General features: G+C 39.5%; 1 long non-coding RNA gene across 2 annotated transcripts in view; it reads right to left on the reverse strand.

Annotated features, from left to right (window-relative positions):
• LOC113916504 overlaps positions 1-18,877 on the reverse strand; it is a 98,168-nt gene that overhangs the window by 9,615 nt on the left and 69,676 nt on the right. For both annotated transcript variants that reach the window (XR_003517958.1, XR_003517959.1), the window contains exons 3-4: positions 2,508-2,653; positions 182-259 (exon numbers count right to left, since the gene is read on the reverse strand). This is a non-coding gene — a long non-coding RNA (uncharacterized LOC113916504). The remainder of the gene's footprint in view (positions 1-181; positions 260-2,507; positions 2,654-18,877) is intronic.

The following is an 18,877-nucleotide window of genomic DNA, read 5'->3' on the forward strand; positions in this document are numbered from 1 at the left end:
TATCAGAAGGAAGGAGACTATAATGGTAGATATCTGAATCAACTGTCAATCTAGTTTTCTAGCTTGTCATTGCTCCTCAGACACTGTGTGAAGAAATCTCAGAAACAAAACTGACTTACCATAAAATGTGCCTATTTTCCATTAAATCTTGCTTGTGGCTTCACTGAAGCACTGAACTTACCCACATTTCAGGGCTTGACCCTGCAGGGCCACCTCTTGGTCTTGTTAGTCCAGAAAATGAACCGTGCATAAGAGAGGCCTTGGGGGAAGAGATTTTATTCGCATCAGTTATTTTGCACATTGCTGAAACTAGAGATGTTAGCAGTTCCTTGAAGATAGTAGCATTAGTCAGACCCTTGGGGGCAACAGTGGGATGTGGAACTTTCCCTGGCACATGCTTGACAGAAACATGTCAGTTGAGACAGGCATAGGGCCGGACATAAGAAATCTGTTTTTGGAGCTTTAGTGGAATGGGTGAAGGCATTAGAAACGTTCTTTCATATCCCAGTTAAAATTCCAGAGCTGCTACGTACCCACTGTATGACTTTGTTGGAGTCATTTAACCTTCAAAATTCACTTCCTTGGGGAGTCTGGGTGCCATGGTTGGTTAAGCAACTGACTCTTAGTTTCAGCTCAGGTCGAGATCTCAGGTTCAGGGGACTGAGCCCCGCGTTGGGCTCCATGCTGAGCGCAGTGTCTGCTTGAGACTCTCTACCTCTGCCCCACCCCTTGCCCCCCAACGCCCTCCCTCTCTCACAAATAAATAAATCTTTTTTTTTTAAATTCACTTTTGGGGTGCCTGGGTGGCTCAGTCATTAAGCGTCTGCTTTCAGCTCAGGTCATGATCCCAGGGTCCTGGGACTGAGCCCCACATTGGGCTCCCTGCTCGGCGGGAAGCCTGCTTCTCCTTCCCCCTCCCCCTGCTTGTGTTCCCTCTCTTGTTGTCTCTCTCTGTCAAATAAATAAATAAAATCTTAAAAAAAAAATTCACTTTCACCTTCTTCATATATAGAATGGGCATGATATGACTAACTCAAGGAGTTATTACTGGAATAAATAACATATGGAAGGTACTCATCCCAGATGTGATCATCAGTATGTACACATAAATGCCAGCAATCTTAATGACTATGATCCTGATGATTAGTATTTTAATCCAGGTACTGCCATTATCAGCTGTATATCCTTGGGAGAAGAATTCTGAGCTTCATTTTTTTCCACTGGAAAATAAGGAGAATAATATTTACCTTGCAAGGCTGTTCTGAGGACTAGAAATGGTGTGTGGAAAGTACCCAGTCACAGTACCTAGATCAGCACAAGTAGATTCTTGATAATTTGCTATTCTCATTGTTTTCACTGCCACCTAGTATTTACATAACAATCTGTTTATGCTTGGAAGAAGTCATGTTTGATATTAAGGTTGGCTCTTCCTGATACGATAAATGTATACAGCAGTCCATCTGATAAATATTTACTTAAGAGATAGACAAGATTTCTGTTTCATAAGTGCCTGTTCAACCTGCCTTAGGCATAACTCCTCAAAAGGTTGTGGCTGAAAGTCAAACCAGTATCCTCTACTATGAGTAAGGCTTATCAGAGCCACGGGAAAGGGACACACAAAAAACTCCTCAACTTATGGAGATAATGCACTTTTGGCAATTTTGTCAAGGCAGAGAACACAACCAGGATTAAAGTGTGTAGGGAACATGTTATTCCTTCTGGCCTCGACTTCCTGAGTGTCTACTGTCACATGCTGGTTTATCTGTCGAAGAAAAATGGGCTTTATTGAAGTAGCATTCTGGACTTCTTAGTCATCTATCCTGCACACCAGATACCAGAATCTTGAGTCAATTATTAACTGGATCCACATAGTGATAGCGTATCTTTTAAACCATGCCAAAATGCATTCTTTTCAATTAAAAAAAAAAAGAAGAGGGCAGTTGAGAATATAGAGCTCAAAATATGGAAGAATAACATGTAGCTTCTTTTGAAGTCCTAAGTTCCCTTTCTTTTTGGCTCTGGGGCGCCATTCCACCTCCCTACCTCTTCCTATTAATTTAACCCTCCTTGGCAGCTGTTACTTAATGATTCCTCCACAAGAATTGAAGTTGTTCTTCTGGAGATCTCCTCAAGGAGCCTAAATGCCCTATTTCTGAATTGGGTGATTTTTTTCCTCACAGACATGTTTCTAAATAAGATTTGTGAATCAGCTGATAAAGTTGAAACTCTCCTTCAGGGAAGTTAGGCCTCTTTTACCAACTGTTCTAAGATATGTTGGTGGTTGTCTTAGCCTGTGTTTCCTCCCAAAAAAGAAGAGCCTGTGACAAGGTGAAAGTAATCTGGGGGCAGCAATCCTAAGGAATAAGAGTAAGGGTCTTGGTAGAGTACAACCAGGAAGAGAAAGATAAAACAAGGGTCTATTATCCCGCCGGTCATTACTGGGCAAGTGGACCATGATCCTACTGGAGACTGAGATGCTGTGTAGAATATGATTCAGAGTTGTTCACCTGGAGATGAAAGAGTAGATGATTTGTCCAGTCGTCCATCCTCCACTGGTCAAGGGTTGCCCATTGAGATGTTAGAATTTTCTCCCTTTTGGTTTCGTCCATGCAGCAGAATGGCTGAACAGGTTCCCATAGGCATCTCCCCAGAGCTGTGACAAAGAGGCCAGGACAGAAAGCAACAGCTTCACGGTGCAGCTAAGATGAGGCACAGTCTAGTTTCACCTGCCACTGCTGGTGGCCATAGTAATGACTGAAGTAAAAACATCTACTTGATGGTAATATAAATCAGGGCACAGAGGTGACCTAATTGCTTATGTGACTACAATGGCGTGATTCACATTAGTAAGATTCTCTTCAATATTTTATCAACTCTCACAAACTATAAACAAAACCTCATCACTGCCATTCCAAAGCCCGAACCCTGTTTTGATGAGAGATACCGTTCTTTCAGTAGTTAATGTATATTTTTAAAACTTCCTGTGGATCCACCTTATTTTCAAATTATACATTTTAAAAATGAATATTTAAAAACATTCATTGAGCAGTTATTAAGCTAGATCTTTTTGAAGACAGGCAGAATACAAAAAGAACAAAACACAGTATCTTCCCCCAGGGAGTTTATAAACTACTCAGGGAAGACAGGATAAGACAGATAATTTTAAAAGTTGAGTGAAGCTAATAGAGGGGAGTAGGAGCAACATTGAATATATGCTAAATTTGTAGCAATTACTCAGCAGATACTAATCAATGCTACAGATTTCTACCCAGACATTTAGAAACACGATAGACTGATCTGACAGGGAAGGAAACAAACATGGATACAAACGCATAGAAATGATGGGCAGGGGTGCCTAGGTGGCTCAGTTGGTTAAGAGTCCAACTCATGATTTCACCTCAGGTCATGATCTCATGGGTCATGAGATGGAGCCCCAGGTCGGGCTCCACACTCAGCAGAGAGTCTGCTTAAGATTCTCTCTCTCTCCCTCTTTCTCTGCCCCTCCCCCACTTGTATTCACATTCTCTCTCTCAAATATATAAATAAATCTTAAAAAAAAAATGATGGACAAAATAAAATTAATTTGGTTTAAATAGTTCTGCTCCAAAGAAGAAAAGAACTATTTCCAGAAGCCAAAATTAAAAACTGCCCTTGGAATCTAGAGTTGAGGTTTTAATACCACTGAGATAATAAAGGCTGTGGCTTCATGGGGGTTAGAGGTAGAGGAGCTAGAAGCGAGTCTCAAAATAATAGAACCACAAAGAGCTTCCTCGTTTATGAAAAAAATGAATCTAGAAAGATTATCCAAGTAACCAAAGTAACTGGAAAAATCCTGCCATATAGATGCAAATTTAAACCACTTGCATGGAGCAAAATTTACAGCCAAGAAATTAATATTATAACTCGTACAGACCATTGTAATAGCTTGGGTTCTTTCAGTGGAAAACTCAAAACTGATCTTTTACATTTACAACCTAGGAATCACAGAGGCCCTCCACAAAATTCTTCACTGCAAATTGGTCTCCATAAAAAATTACAATGTTCGGGGCGCCTGGGTGGCTCAGTTGTTAAGCGTCTGCCTTCGGCTCAGGTCGTGATCCCAGGGTCCTGGGATCGAGCCCCACATCGGGCTCCCTGCTCTGTGGGAAGCCTGCTTCTCCCTCTCCCACTCCCCCTGCTTGTGTTCCCTCTCTCACTATGTCTCTCTCTGTCAAATAAATAAATAAAATCTTTAAAAAAAAAAAAAAATTACAATGTTCATGAAGAAATGAACTACCATGATGAGAATTAGCAGATGCAGTATACAGAAAAATTGGTCACTCTGAAAAATATAAGTGATTAAACAATTTGAAAGCAACTCTGAAGTAAGTTTGTTTGTATCTGTGAGCTTTTACTGCAAAGTAAACAAAGCTCCCAACTGAAATGGCTTAAAACAACCATCTCAATTTTTTTGATATTATTTTTTTATTCAATTTATTTAAACTATTAAAAAAAAAACTAAAACAGTTCACCCATTTCTCCCACCCCTCCCCCACTCCCTCACCTTTGGCAACGACCAATCTGTTCTCTGTATCTATGAATTTGATTGATTTCCTTTATTTATTTCTTAATTTTTTGATTCTACATATAAGAGAGCTTACACAGCATTTGTTTTTCTTTGGCATATGATCCTTTTAATGTATTGTTCAATTTGGTTTGGTAATATTGTGTTGAAAATCTTTGCAGCTATGTTCATTAGGAATATTGGCCTGTAGTTTTCTTTCTTTCTTTTTTTTTTTTAAGATTTTTATTTATTTGAGAGAGAGAGAGAGCATGCAAGGCAGGGAAGGGCAGAGGAAGAGAGAAACTTAACTAGACTCCACACTGACTGCAGAGCCCCACATGGGGCTCAATCTCATGACCCTAAGACCACCACCTGAGCCAAAACCAAGAGTCAGACACTTAACTGACTGCACCACCCAGGCACCCCATTGGCCTGTAATTTTCTTGTCTTGAGGCACCCTTGTCTGGTCTTGGTATCAGGATAATGCTGGCCACATAAAATAAGTTTGGAAGAGTTCTCCCCTCTTCTATTTTTTGAAAGAGTTTGAGAAAAATTGATACTAATTCTTCTTTAAATGTTTGGTAGAATTCACCAGTAAAGCTGTATGGTCCTGAACTTTTGTTTGTTGAGAGGTTTTGGATTATGGACTCAATCTCCTTATTAGTAATTGGACTGTTCAGATTTTCTATTTCATGATGACTCTTTTTTGGAAAGTTGTATGTTCCTAGGAATTTGTTCATTTCTTCCAGATTGTCCAATTTGTAAGTATATAATTGTTTATAGTAGTATCTTATGATTCTTTGTATTTCTGTGGTATCAGTTGTAACATCTCCTTTTTCATTTCTGATTTTATTTATTTTAGTTCTCTTTTTTTTTTTTATGAAACTGTAGAGCAATGTAGAGCAATACTCATGCAGTGATGGTGGGGGTGTAAATTGGTATAACCACTCTGGAAACTAGTTCATTATTCTCCTTAAAGTGAAGGTATATATTCCCTATGAATAGAAATTCAAATACTAGATAATACCAAACAAATGCATGCCACATACACAAAGAAATAAATCTAAGAATGTCCACAGCATTATTTTTAATAACCCCAATCTTGAAATAATTCATATTTCAATCAATGGAGAAAGAATAAATAAATTCATATATAAGATGGAGAACCATATAGCAACAAAATTTTTAAAGCTACAAATACAATAATAGAGCCTGGATGAATGTCAAGAACATAATGAGTAGAAGATGACAGACATGAAATATATAGTGAACAATTCCATTTATACTGAGTTAACAAAAAAAGTCAAAATTAAAGTACATTGTTTGGGGATGCATGCATGCATGCATGCATGCTTTGGTGGGAAAATTATAAACAACCTGAGGAAAATGTTACCATAAGCTAGTAGTTTCCTTCATTGAACGAGAAAGTACTATTTAGGAGGAAACATTAGCAGACCTTCTGGGTTCTAGAAACGTTTTATTTCATGACCTTGCTGGTGGTTTCATGAGCATTTACTTAATGATAATTACACCGTACAATTTTACTTTCTGCATATCCCCATGTGCATGTTACAACTCACAATAAAAATGTTTTTAAAAAAATAACAAAGGGATTTCATTATCTCATATGACAAGAAAGCCATAGGTGAGCAGTGTACCACTCAACATTATGATACCACTGCTTTATTGGATCAGTGTCACATGCATTACTTCAGGCCCTCCAAAAGTAGACGCCAAGGTGGGACTGAACATGCAAGAGATGTATTGGAGACACCTATCAGAGAAGAAATGGTAGGGAGATAAAGGAGTTGGAGCAAGCCCTCAGACCACGATGCAACTCTGTGTGAAAGAGAAAGGAAATGAAGAACTGGGTAAGTAAAGTCTCAGGACTGCAGGACCATTCTGAGAAGCTTTGGCTAGGCCAATGGGGAGTCCTCAAACCAAAGTTTCCCTGCAGGGGAAACGTGCTTCTTGCAGGAATTGACGAGCTTTCGTGTCCTTGCCATGCTCAGTCATGTGCTGAGAGCAGCTGGTGGGAAGTGTGGCCTTTGGGGAAATATAACAATAGATTGAGGGGCCGGTATCTGGGGCTATCCACCAATTACACATCTCACAGCAGGAGATCTGAGCAGCACGTTTCCATGGCTGTTGCATCTACTAAAGGGGATATAAACTGAAAATTCCAATATGGCAGTGCAAATAAATAAGACCTAAAATAATTTGAATTGCAAAATCACTAACTTATGATGTTCATATAAATAATTAATATACTAATAAAGTTTTATAATCACTCTAATCAGTAAATCCTCGAATATTTATGAAATGCTATAGAGCGCTATTATTCTACGTTAAAGACTAGGGAAACAAGATTTCATATCCACTGAGGTCTACCTGAGAGTAACACCTAATAAACTAGGCAATTTCAATTCCTAAAGCTCTAGGAAGCCTGTTGAGCACTTCTGATAAAGTATTTGGCTTTATGAAACTAATACTACACTGTATGTTAACTAATTGGAATTTAAATAAAAACTAAAAAAACTAAAAACAAACAAACAAAAAGTACCTGGCTTTATCTTTTAACACTGATTACCAAGATGATAGAGAAAATTCTAGGAAGTGGGGATGTGTTAGTCTTTATTGGTGCCCTGGCCTAGAGTCTCAACCGTCTACAGAAATGCGAGTATTAATTAAAGGCATTTAGTTTGAGTATGCCAGACTGTAACAGAAGGTAAACAAGCTACCAACCCAATTCCATGTGATTTAATGGTGATGATCTTAGAATGTGAAGAAAATAAGTAGTTCTAACAATGCTTCCAGGTGTTCCTATCCCCTTTACTAGAAGCAAAGGAGAAAAAGGCAGGCATTCACATCTACCACTTAGAAGGTTTCTCTGAAATATTTTATCCTCTCATCGTGTTTTTAATACCATAATTGTGCTGTTTAGGATTCACATTTAAGAGTAGATTAAAAGCTGTCAACACTTAAAGGAAGTCAGTAGTGAAGGAAATTGGGAGAACTGGTATGTGTTTGCCGATGGCCTGATGCTTCCCTATTCATATTCACAGAAATTTACTAATCCTTGGGTTATTGCATGGTTTAACAGAGGAAATGTTCTTCTCTGAACACTGAACTCCCCAAATGCTTGGTGAAATAAAAAGATGAAGATTAATTGGAAATTAGGTCAGAGGTACTTTATCATATTATTAAGTAAATATGCTGCCACCGCTTACTTACTGTAATGGTTCTAAATCCCTTAAGCTCATTTTCTGAGGTAATGGAGATGTTAACCATTTTAAGATGTAAAATGTTACCTGTGTTGTAAACAAAATGGTAGCACTTCCCTTTCCAAGTAAATGAAGTGAAAAATCAAACCACTGAATTTGTAACCAAATGAAGCAAGTCAGGATTCTTGTCCCATTAGGGAGAGGATGAGTTAATTTTCAGGTATTTTATTAGCAGGAACTGCTTTTTCATAACTCTAAGTATGGGAAGAAGGACGTGCATAGATGTTGGAAACCTGAAAGGGCAGCTATTGATTGGATGAGGTATCCCACCTCCCACTGTGGAACATGAAGGAAACTGATCCATCTCTCTGTGCCATCATTTTCACTCCCACCCGGGGCAGTCATGACGCAAGCAAGTGACTCAGTCAGGTTCAGGCAAACTGATACTCTTGCTCAAGACTTTGAATTTTGAATAACACAAAGAAAACAGGACAGTCCGAATCTGTTCTCAGTTATAGTAGTTGTGACAGTGTTTATAGCAAAGCCACAGCTTCCTAACCTAATGTCTGTTGTGCTGCTTTCCTCTGACCCTATAGAACTGCTTATTGCCCTGCTTCTGGTCATTTTGCCAAACTTTTCCTACAGTTTCTCATGGATTGTTGGAGCACTCAACATCCTTCTAACAAGATTTCTTTTTGCTCAGGATTACTACAAAAGGAGTTTGGCAATAAAAGGCAACCTAACTGATAACACCAGCCAAGCAGGCAAAATTCTGCAAAAATTCTAATCCTAGCAGGGATCAGGGAGCTAAGGAATGTGAGGTAAAAGTTCAGTCACAGAGAGGTAAGGGAAAATAAAGGTCAGTGGGCAAATTGCTGGGGGCTCTCCTCAGGCAGCTAAAGACTAACCCTTCAACAGCTCTGCTCAGTCCCTTGCCTTCAGTTGGTGAGAATGGGGACCTCTGTGTACCCCCTGCTCTGGTAAAGTACATCTCAGGAGATGGCTGCTACTGAATATGCTAGGACTAAGCTGGCATGCGCCAGTCTCCCTGAGAACAGAACCAGAGCAAGCAGGGACTGAGAGGTTGTAAATGCAGGGAACACACGTGGATCTGACTAATGAATGGTTAAAAACTCTAGAACAGGCAAAATTTAATAACATCAAGAGTATCCACGGAAGGGTCCTTCTACACTAAGTGGGGCAGTGCTCCTTCCTTAGTGACAGAGGCAGATCTTGGAAAGATAAGGGGAAAGGGAAGCAAAGTTGGAGATAAGAAGGTGAGGCAAGTTATACTGGTGGCTTTTATTTTCTATTTTCTGTATGAAACAGGAAGCTAGGATATCTGCCAAGAATGAGAGAAAGAATGGCTAGAGGTTTGAAGAGTAGGTAAAAGTTCTGAATGATCAATATCAGGGAAAAGTAGGAATAAAAAAACATTGAATGGTACTTAGGTCCAGATGAATTGAAAATGACACACTTAAATGGGTTCAGGCTAATGATGTGCTTTTTCTCTAGTAACACCTCACCCAGAAGTACTAGCTGTAAAGATAAAGGTCAGATCACTCAATAAGGACTATTGAAAGTTATTAAAAGGCCAAAGGAGAAGAGAAGGGAGGTGTTGATAATAGGAATGGGATTAACATAACATAATAATAATAATAAAAAAAGAGGATAATAGGAATGTGGTAACATAGGTTCTGGGCTAGTTCAGGGAGGGAAGTGAAACTAGGAAGGCACTGAACAAATGAGAGACAAGAAAGAAAACCAGAGCTGGAAGGGTGTGATAAGGTTCAACAAAAAAAACAACAAGCAAGCAAACAAACAGGTTTAGCATAGGTGGGAAAAGTGACAGGGATAGGGCTTTGTGCCCATAAAACGGAATAGCAGATTTTAAAGATAATGTGACTTTGGAAATGAGGGCTGAGGAGAAATGGACGTAAAGGTCATTAAGGTAGGAGCTCACTGTCCTTGACATAAGGACACTGGACATGACATTCCAAGGATATTGAAGTTACCAAGGAAAATGGCGGGATTTGAGTAGAGAAGACATGCATCAGTCAGGTGTCAGTCTTCTAAGTGGGTATAGGCAATGACCTAAGACTCAAGGGGATGACTGAGAAGAAAGCAGCAGAGCTGACATGGATGATTCTAAAAGGAGGGGGGTGACCTAACACAATGAAGTAGATATGTATATATATTTAAACCCTTTTAGTTTAAAGAAATGTTTTAATGATCTTAACTGGAAAGCCAGAGGTCGAATGGGTTTCAAGGTTGAATGGGTTTCAAAGGCTCACTCATGACATCCAGACCTTGGTTCTTTCTGTTTTTATTCTCAGCCTAGAGCTTTAACCTAACTTAACTTTGAAGTCTGAAGATGGTTTCCAGTACCAATCAGAGCTAAGTGCTTTCTGCTCACATTCAGGAGATAGAGAGACTGGTGACTTATCAGCACTTTCAAAAAGAGGCCAGAACTTTCCAAAAATGCCTCCAGGGAACCCCTTCTTGACTTTACCAATTTTTAAACCAATCACCAGAGCAAGAGAAGAAAGAACTTCCTTTAGATAAGACATGCCCAACTCCCCTTATTGCACTGTTACCTCTCAGAGTAAGAGCAGTTCTTGTTTTTTTAAGATTTTATTTATTCATTTGAGACAGAGAGAGAGAGCATGAGCAGGGGGAGAGGCAGAGGGAGAGGGAGAAGCAGACTCCCCGCTGAGCCGGGAGCCTGACTCGGGACTCCATCCCAGGACCCAGAGATCATGACCCGAGCTGAAGGCAGACACTTAACCATCTGAGCCACCCAGGCGCCCCAAGTAAGGGCAGTTCTTGAGGAGCCCTCCCTAATCTCCATTACTCACATACATCTGTGACAACAGGTTTCCTCAGCTTCTTCCCTTAATGTGGTAGGTCTAGAAGGGGTAACGGATAACTTCAATTCTCTGAATAAACCAAACTTCGACTTTCTATTAAATAATCAAGGTTATGTTGGTATCAGCTGACACACTGTTCAATTCATAACATTTGCATGGGCACACATCTCCCTCAACGGCAAATGAAGGTAAGTGCCACAAGCACACCTCGCTCTGACAGCTGTAGCAACAAGCTACAGTGCAGTGCGGCCAACTCATGGTCTCGTGCTGTGACGCCAGGACTCCTTCTTATTCTCTTTCCACTAAGACTACGGAGATTACCAGCTCTGCATCCTAAAGGTCATGTTGCTCCAGAGTTTGGCCTCTATGTCCCACATGCTGATCCTGGAGACCATGAATGGGGGAAGTGGTAGAAAGTCCTACAGACACCTGCAGCAGGCACGAGGCCCTGTTGGGGGAGAGACAGGTTGGGCGGGCCATGCCATGACAATGCAAAGGCAAGACTTAGAGCATCCTGCCTGAAAACACTCAGTGGCTCCCACACAGAACACTGTCCCACCTTTCACAACTGCACAAAGACTTTGCCTGCAGGCACAGCCAATCGTCCGGCTTCATTGCCCACCTTGACATTGCTGAACACGCCCTTTCATCTCTATGCTTTTGAAGATTCTTTGTCCTCTATCAAGAATTCCTTTCTCTACTTTGATAGTTAATTGTCCATCGTTTATTACTGATATAGTTCACTATATTAACATACCTAGCTAAACCCCACAACAGCCAAATTGCTGATGTTTGGAAGGAAAAGTCCAGTCAGTATTTTCTGACTTTCTTATCTTGGTATTTTATTTTATTCTTTTAAGGATTTTATTTATTTATTTATTTATTTATTTATTTATTTATGAGAGGTGGGGAGGGGAAGAAGGAGAGGGACAGGGTCTCAAGCAGATTCTCCACTGAGTGCAGAGCCTGATAGGGACTCAGGGCTTGATCTCACGACCCTGAGATCATGACCTGAGCCCAAATCAAGAGTCAGTGGCTTAACCGACTGAGCTACCCAGGTGCCCCTCTTATCCTGGTAGTTAAAAAATTGTTGAATTGTTAAGCACATCTTTGTGAATAAATTGTTGGATTGTTCACTTTCAGCCAGGGGTTTCGTGTCTGCAGACACAGCTTTAGCTCTATGTAGATGCCTGGCACAGAGACGTGGCTCTAAATGAGGTGAAGTAAGGCAAACCAGTAGGGCATGATGAAGTGTCAAAATTGATGGCCAGGATACATTTTAAAAAATGTGTAGGCAGTTTTCCTGGAGGGCAAACCCACTGGGTGGCTTGTTTTGAAAATAACAGCATACCCTTCTTACTCAATTATTTTTGCTGTACGTAAAACATACATAAAACCACTGCATTAGGAAAAGTAGTCACTGTGTTTACTCTGTTCTGCTAATTAAACAGAAATGATTTTTTTTTCCTTTATAAGATAAGGAATCTTAAATGCTGTTCCCAGGCTGAAAGAACATTGGACTAGTTACTCCCACAACATACTTCTGAGAGCACACAGCTCCCATCTGATCTAGGACTGTTCTTGTCTGGCCTTGTTATTGCCAAATTATGTCATTCCTTTTACTAGTAAAGAATGACATGAGCTTTAACTTTAGCTCTCAAAGTAAGGTTTGTCTCTGGATGTAAATATCATTTGAGAAATAAACATAAAATTTAAAGCTGTCTCCCCTATTCCATTCCAAATTCCAGCAATGAATTACTGATAGGCCAGAAAGAGAAAGGAAGAAGGAAATGAACAGTTACTGAGTTCATATTATGTACCAGGCAAGGTTTCTAGATTGTAACTTCCCCCTGAGCAGATGGTGTCTGGGTCATCCCAGTACCAGCACAGTTCCTGGCACCTAGGCAGATGCTCAATGAACATGCATTTGCTGAACCAATCTAAATCCATTCCAGATGTTGTCTCATTGAATCCTCAGAACCACCATCTGAATTTGGAAGTGTTTTCTTCATTTAACAAAGAGATTAATTAAGTAACCCAGAGGTCACACTGAAAGGCCTGCATTACAAATTTAGGATGTAAGATGCCCTTAGGATGTAAGAATGTAAGGCATCTTAGAAGCCACCTAGAAAAATGCAACTTTTAATAAATGAGACAAAACATCCAGCATATTTAAGTGACTATCTCACACAAAACATTGCTATAGAAGTGAAAACCAAGATAAATATCTGCATTCAAGCTTAAAACATTCTAGATAATGAGTTTGAGCATACACACACACAAATGAATAGAATGCAAATGGACATTCTGAGAGCATTTTGAGTTTCCCCACAATGTGGCAGGAACAGAGATGACTAAGCAATAGTCCCTGCCCTTAAGAATCTCAGCAAAGAGTAAAGGTAAAGACAGAAACAGAAATAGTATGATAAAAACAGACCCTATGCTTACAGAGCTATGAACAAAGTGCTGTGGGGGCACAAATGACAGAACAAATAACTCTGCACTCAAGAGGAAGAGGACTAAGGATATTTAAGGAAACAAAGCAGGAGCAAAGGACAAAGTCACAAAAGGTTCCACTGTGGAAAGAGAATCATGAAGGGGCAGGGGTTTGTTTAGAGTCTGTGGAAGAAACAGTAGAATATAATATTGGAAATGCAAGTTGTTATCAGATGTGAAGGGATATGCTCACATCCATTTGCAAAAGGGATAAGGATGATTCTCTTAAACATTTTACGCCAAGTACCTGGAAGAAGACTCATGTGTGTTGGCTGACCCATGGCATCAGTATACATCTCTTATCAGGTAACTTCCTTTAACATCTAGGGGCTCTTTTCCAAACTTCTGGCTTCCTTCTCTGTCTTCGACTATTATGGAAGGAAAAACAAGTCTAATAATTGAATCTTGATCCAAACTCACAAGCAATAATTTCAACAGTATTACATCCCCTTAGTATTGCAACAAGGTAAGACTTTTCTCTTCTGGTTGATGAAACTATCTTCTTCCCATGATAGAAAAAGTTAGTGCACAAGAACTTGATTTAAGGGCAGCTGGGTGGCTCAGCCGTTCAGTGTCTGCCTTCGGCTCAGGTCATGATCCCAGCATCCTGGGATCGAGTCCCACATCGGGCTCCCTGCTCAACGGGAAGCCTGCTTCTCCCTTGCCCATTCCCCCTGCTTGTGTTCCTGTTCTCGCTATCTCTGTCTCTGTCAAATAAATAAATAAAATCTTAAAAAAAAAAAAAAAAGAACTTGATTTAAAAAACACACCCAGTACAGCTGACCTGGAGCACATAGGTCAACAAGATGGGTGGATAGGTTAGAACACTGAAGCATAATTAAAACAACTTAGGCAATTGTTTTTTTTTTTTTTTTTTTTTTTTTTTTTTAAAGTATTCTTTTTTTTTTTTTAAGACTTTAGTTATTTATTCATGAGAGACAGAGGAGCAGAGAGAGAGAGAAGCAGAGGGAGAAGCAGGCTCCCAAGGAGCAGGGAGCCCGATGCGGGACTCGATCCCAGGACCCTGGGATCATGACCTGAGCCGAAGGCAGACGCTTAACCATCTGAGCCACCCAGGCGCCCGGCAATTGTTTTTAAATTGAGTTTTGAGAAATGATATGAGATTTCACATTAAGGATATTCATGTGCCTTTAAGAATACTGCTATAAACAGAAATTATTTTTGAATAAGTAATATAAATTATAGCGTTACCTAATATTTGAGAGGCTCTTGTGCCAAATACTCCCATGACATAGCTTTCCTAAGAGCATGGAAGTCCACTGAGCCTGTGTGTACCTAACACTGGCAAGTGTACATGACATCATGATTTCACTTACCAAGTGATAAAATGAGTCACACTTGACATTGCTTCATCTCATGAAAGTCAAACAACTTGTCAATTAAAAAAAAAAAAGAATGAATTCAGTTTATTTTACAGAGAGTTCATAGGCTAAAAATGCATATCCTATTGTGTTCTCCTGAGGCAAGAAAAGTCTTCTGCTTGGTGCACCTCCTAAACTGTTTTTTTGTTTTTGTTTTTGTTTATCTTAAAGAACTTGTGTTACTTCAAAACAGCAGAACAATTATTTCTGCTACAACTTTTCTTCAGTCATGGATATGCTTCTAGGATTCTATTTCCTGATATTATTTCTTTCCTCTTTCAGGCAGACATACCTGAATTTCAAACATTACATGCAGGTAGACTCTGCATTCCTTTCCCTTTGCTTTCTGAGCCAGATATTTAGCTTCCTAATTCACTCCTCTAGATTTGACTTTATGGAGTGTCTGCCAGTGAGAAGTATAAATTTAATGACTTTTGAGCTTGCCAAAAGCAGTCACCATCATCCAAGTAAATCTTGTCCATCCTGCTTGGATAATTCTACCTAAAATTCATCCTCTCATCAGCCCAACATGTATCACAGAGTTGATTTCTATTTTTTGTTGCCCTGGCTAGCTCCCAGTCGTGTGTATCATCCTACCGTTTCTGGGTATAATGTCTAATGACATGGACTTCACAAACTCTCTTACCACAAGTGGGTCACTTTAAAACTCAACTAATAAAAAAACAAAAAACTCACCTCATAGGCCCTGATGCATTCTGTGCTAAGTTTGCAAGTCTTCCCCTCTCTCAAATCTGTCCAAATTATCTATGCCCTCCTGTATATAGCTTTTTTAGCCATTAAGGGATGAAGGCTAAATAATAACCAACAGTTATTATATACTATCCAGAGCTTTCAGAAGGCACACCTCAATAGTTTTCTTAGATCTTTGTTCCAACTGGTGAAGTCAATGCAATATGCTCTCTATAATCTTGCCTCTCCTCTGGTAATGGAAATTTTTGGTCACACTCATTTTTATTTGTAGTAGTTGGGATGATTTAAACAGAGAAAGAAATTTATTGAAAGGATATCTGGTTGTCCATATCTTCAGGAAGTCTAGAGAACTACGTTCAGAATGAGTGAATTAAAAGGGAGGTTACCCCACCAAAACCAACCGGAATCATGCCGCAAAACCAGTCCAGCGAGAACACACTCACATTTCAGGGCCACTGCCAAGAACAACCACACTGTCAGCACTAACACTGGCCCCAGCACTACCTTCGTTCCCAGTGTGCACACTAATACCACACGGCCAGAAAGATTTCCCTAGTGTTCCTCACCCTTCGTTTGCATCAGTAGCTTCTGACTCAAAATCCAGGATACGCAGGTCTGATTGCTGAGCCTAAAAACCAAGGCCTTCACTCAGGTTGGTTGGAAAGGAGGTTTCGGGTCTATTCAGATTCTGTAGAGGAAGATGAGCTCTGCCACCTAAGAACTATATAGTATAGATTGTGTGTGTGTGTGTGTGTGTGTGTGTGTGTGTTAACGTAGGAAGGGGATTCAGATACTAAACAGACAAAAACACCTGCATCTTCATTGCAGTACTCTGTCTTATGGAATAAATTGACCACATATCTATATGCTCTACTACAGTTAGGCTCCTGACATGCAATATGTTTTTCGTCTTCCTTCCCTTAGCACTGTAGGTCCTAAACTGTACCCTAAGGTGCCAGAGAGAACTCAGAGAGTTTTAAGTAAATTTTCAAGGACAGCACAGAAGCATCTGTTGGACACCACGACTACCTCGAGGTGATTTGCAATTTCATTAGATCACGCTACATTCTTTTTGGTGACATTTCTTTTTTGGCAAAGCTGGGCTTTCAGCGGTTGCTGTAATAAAAAGCAAATACCACATGAAAATCAATGTAGAACAGGAAATGAGAGTGGCAGTGTCCAGACTGATTCCAAGATTGGTGAAGGGAGGCAGTGCCTAACAGGCCTATGCATTGATAATCTTTTTAGTTCAAGAATGAAACTAAGTATTGCTTTTTCTTTGTGGATATGTACTGGCTTTACAAATAGCTACTTGGCTGTTAAAACACAAATATTTATTAAGGTGTTTGAATCTGATAACTTAATAATGGAACTATTAGGTATTTCTTTTGGCCCAGGGGTGTTGTAGAAAAATTATCAAGATACTAAGGATGGTATCATAAACCAAAACAGTTTAGGAAACTCTGAACTAGCACAATCTCTATTGACTTAAAACATAAATACTTTATCCTTCAAAGTCCTGCATTGTTCACGAGAAGCCGGAACTATCATCCCTCAAAGAGGAATAACTTAGGAGTAAAGTCAAGGGCTAATGGAAAGGCCACAGCACCTCACTCATATGATAGGGATCAAGTGGTTGCCTAGAATTTCCATAAGCAAATGACACAGCTGGGAGAGACCAGGAGATGAAGGTACAGAGGAAATACCAGCAAATGCCGAAAGCCCTAAGGGGCAAGGACAGATTTCAGGAACCTCCCAATCTTCTAGAAAAGCACTCCTGTGCTGTTACCTAGCATGTTTATACATTATTGCTGCTAGCAAACATAAGGATGCATATATATATAGAGAGAGAGAGAGCATGAGCTTGAAAAATTATTCTGACAGGTGGAGAAAATATGAGTATGATTCAGAAAACTTCCAAGTTTGGAAGAATGTTACTTGGTCTATTTTAATTATCTTGCTTATCGATGTTTCCAAAGATAGTATCATGTTTATGGATGAATTTCAAAGTGTAGTGCAGATAATGACAGAAAAACTACATAGTCATTAAGCCGGGCTTTCTCTTCCACAGACTGAATATATTCACCTAGCAACCAGCCTTCCAGAACTCTTCCTCTGTGTTGATTTCAGGCTTTCGGTATCCTCAAGAGTGATTTTTGCACATTAAAAAAAAAAAAAAAGTCTAAATCGTTGTTTCCTGAAATTAGTTCAATCTCTTAAAGCCATAAATTTAGAAAGTCCCCTTCCTTATTAGGCTTTTAAGTTCAACTTGCAAATAGTTTTCTCATTTTTAAGTGTAGTAAGTTTTAACAGAAACTTTTAAGAGTTTTTGAATTATGAAATACATATACTCTCGAATAAATAAAGAGCTTCAAACACGGTAAACTGCATTAATTAATATATTCTCTATGCTTTTTGGGCACCTGGCTGGCTCAGTCAGAGAAGCATGAGACTCTTAACCTCGGGGTTGTGAGTTCGAGCTCCATGTTAGGTGTAGAGATTACTCAAATAAATAAAACTTTAAAAAATTTAAAATATATATATAGTCTCTATGCTTTTTAAATATCTCAATAGTCTGACTTAACACACAAAATCTTCCTATTTATTGGTATACTTATTCACCGAATAAGCTTATTAATAGGGTGAGTCTCAAGTTCTCTTAAATGTTACAAATACACAATTAAAAAAAAACAGATGTTAGATTCCTTTTTAATACAAAATATTAATACAATGGTTTTCAATCCCTTAAATGTTTCCATAAGTCATTTCAAGGCTTCCCAAGACTAAAGCTTCCCAGTTAACTGAAGTTTCCTGCCTACTAGGGAAGGATACTAACCCAATTAACCAAGGTTACTTGTGATTACAAGATTACAGCAATCTCAGCTAATCAGTAGACTTGAAGCTGCATGCAAACAGAGCAATTCTTCTTACCACATCAGTGACATACCAAATTTCTTTTTATACAACAATGTCATGGGCCTCAGAACTTGAAGGATTAGTCTTAAATAACAGGTGCAAATAAGTGTCTGTTATAACTTCCATATACCTGCCATGAAGGTATAATAATTAATAATTTTACCACAAAGCCCTCAGGTATAAGATTGTAGCATAACTATTTTTTTTTTCTAATCTAGTAAAATCTAATCCCTTATCTTGTGTTCAAAAGTCTCTATTATCCTTTGGGTTCTGTAAAAATCCCAAGCGTCTTGTGTATTCCAGAACATTCAGAAAACATTTTTCTCATCTTTAGATTTCTGTAGTCACAGTTGATGTGGCCATTGTCTAAGTCCACCCAGTCCCTTGGAGGTGAGCAACCCTGTAGTATAAGCCTGAGAGCCTCACATAAGGGCCAGCCTCCCTGAAGCACCAGCCCACTACTATCGGTGGTCTTGCCACCACCTAGGAGCACCAAATGGGAGCTCACAGAATCATAGAATCAGAATTAGCCAAATTTCCAAATACCTCCCTAGATCAGCTCATCTCCACGTCTTCTAACCCTAGAAACAGCTCCACCACTGGCACGATCCAGCCCCAAACTCAATTTTCAAGAAACAAACCTCGAAGGGAATTGTTCTTCTAGATAGCAGAGAACTTTGACTACTGACCTAGCAATGCAAATACCAGTTGGATTACCATCTTAGAAGGCTGGGG

Source organism: Zalophus californianus, chromosome 1 (genome assembly GCF_009762305.2).
Source record: "Zalophus californianus isolate mZalCal1 chromosome 1, mZalCal1.pri.v2, whole genome shotgun sequence".
In the NCBI taxonomy this organism is placed as follows: Eukaryota; Metazoa; Chordata; class Mammalia; order Carnivora; family Otariidae; genus Zalophus; species Zalophus californianus.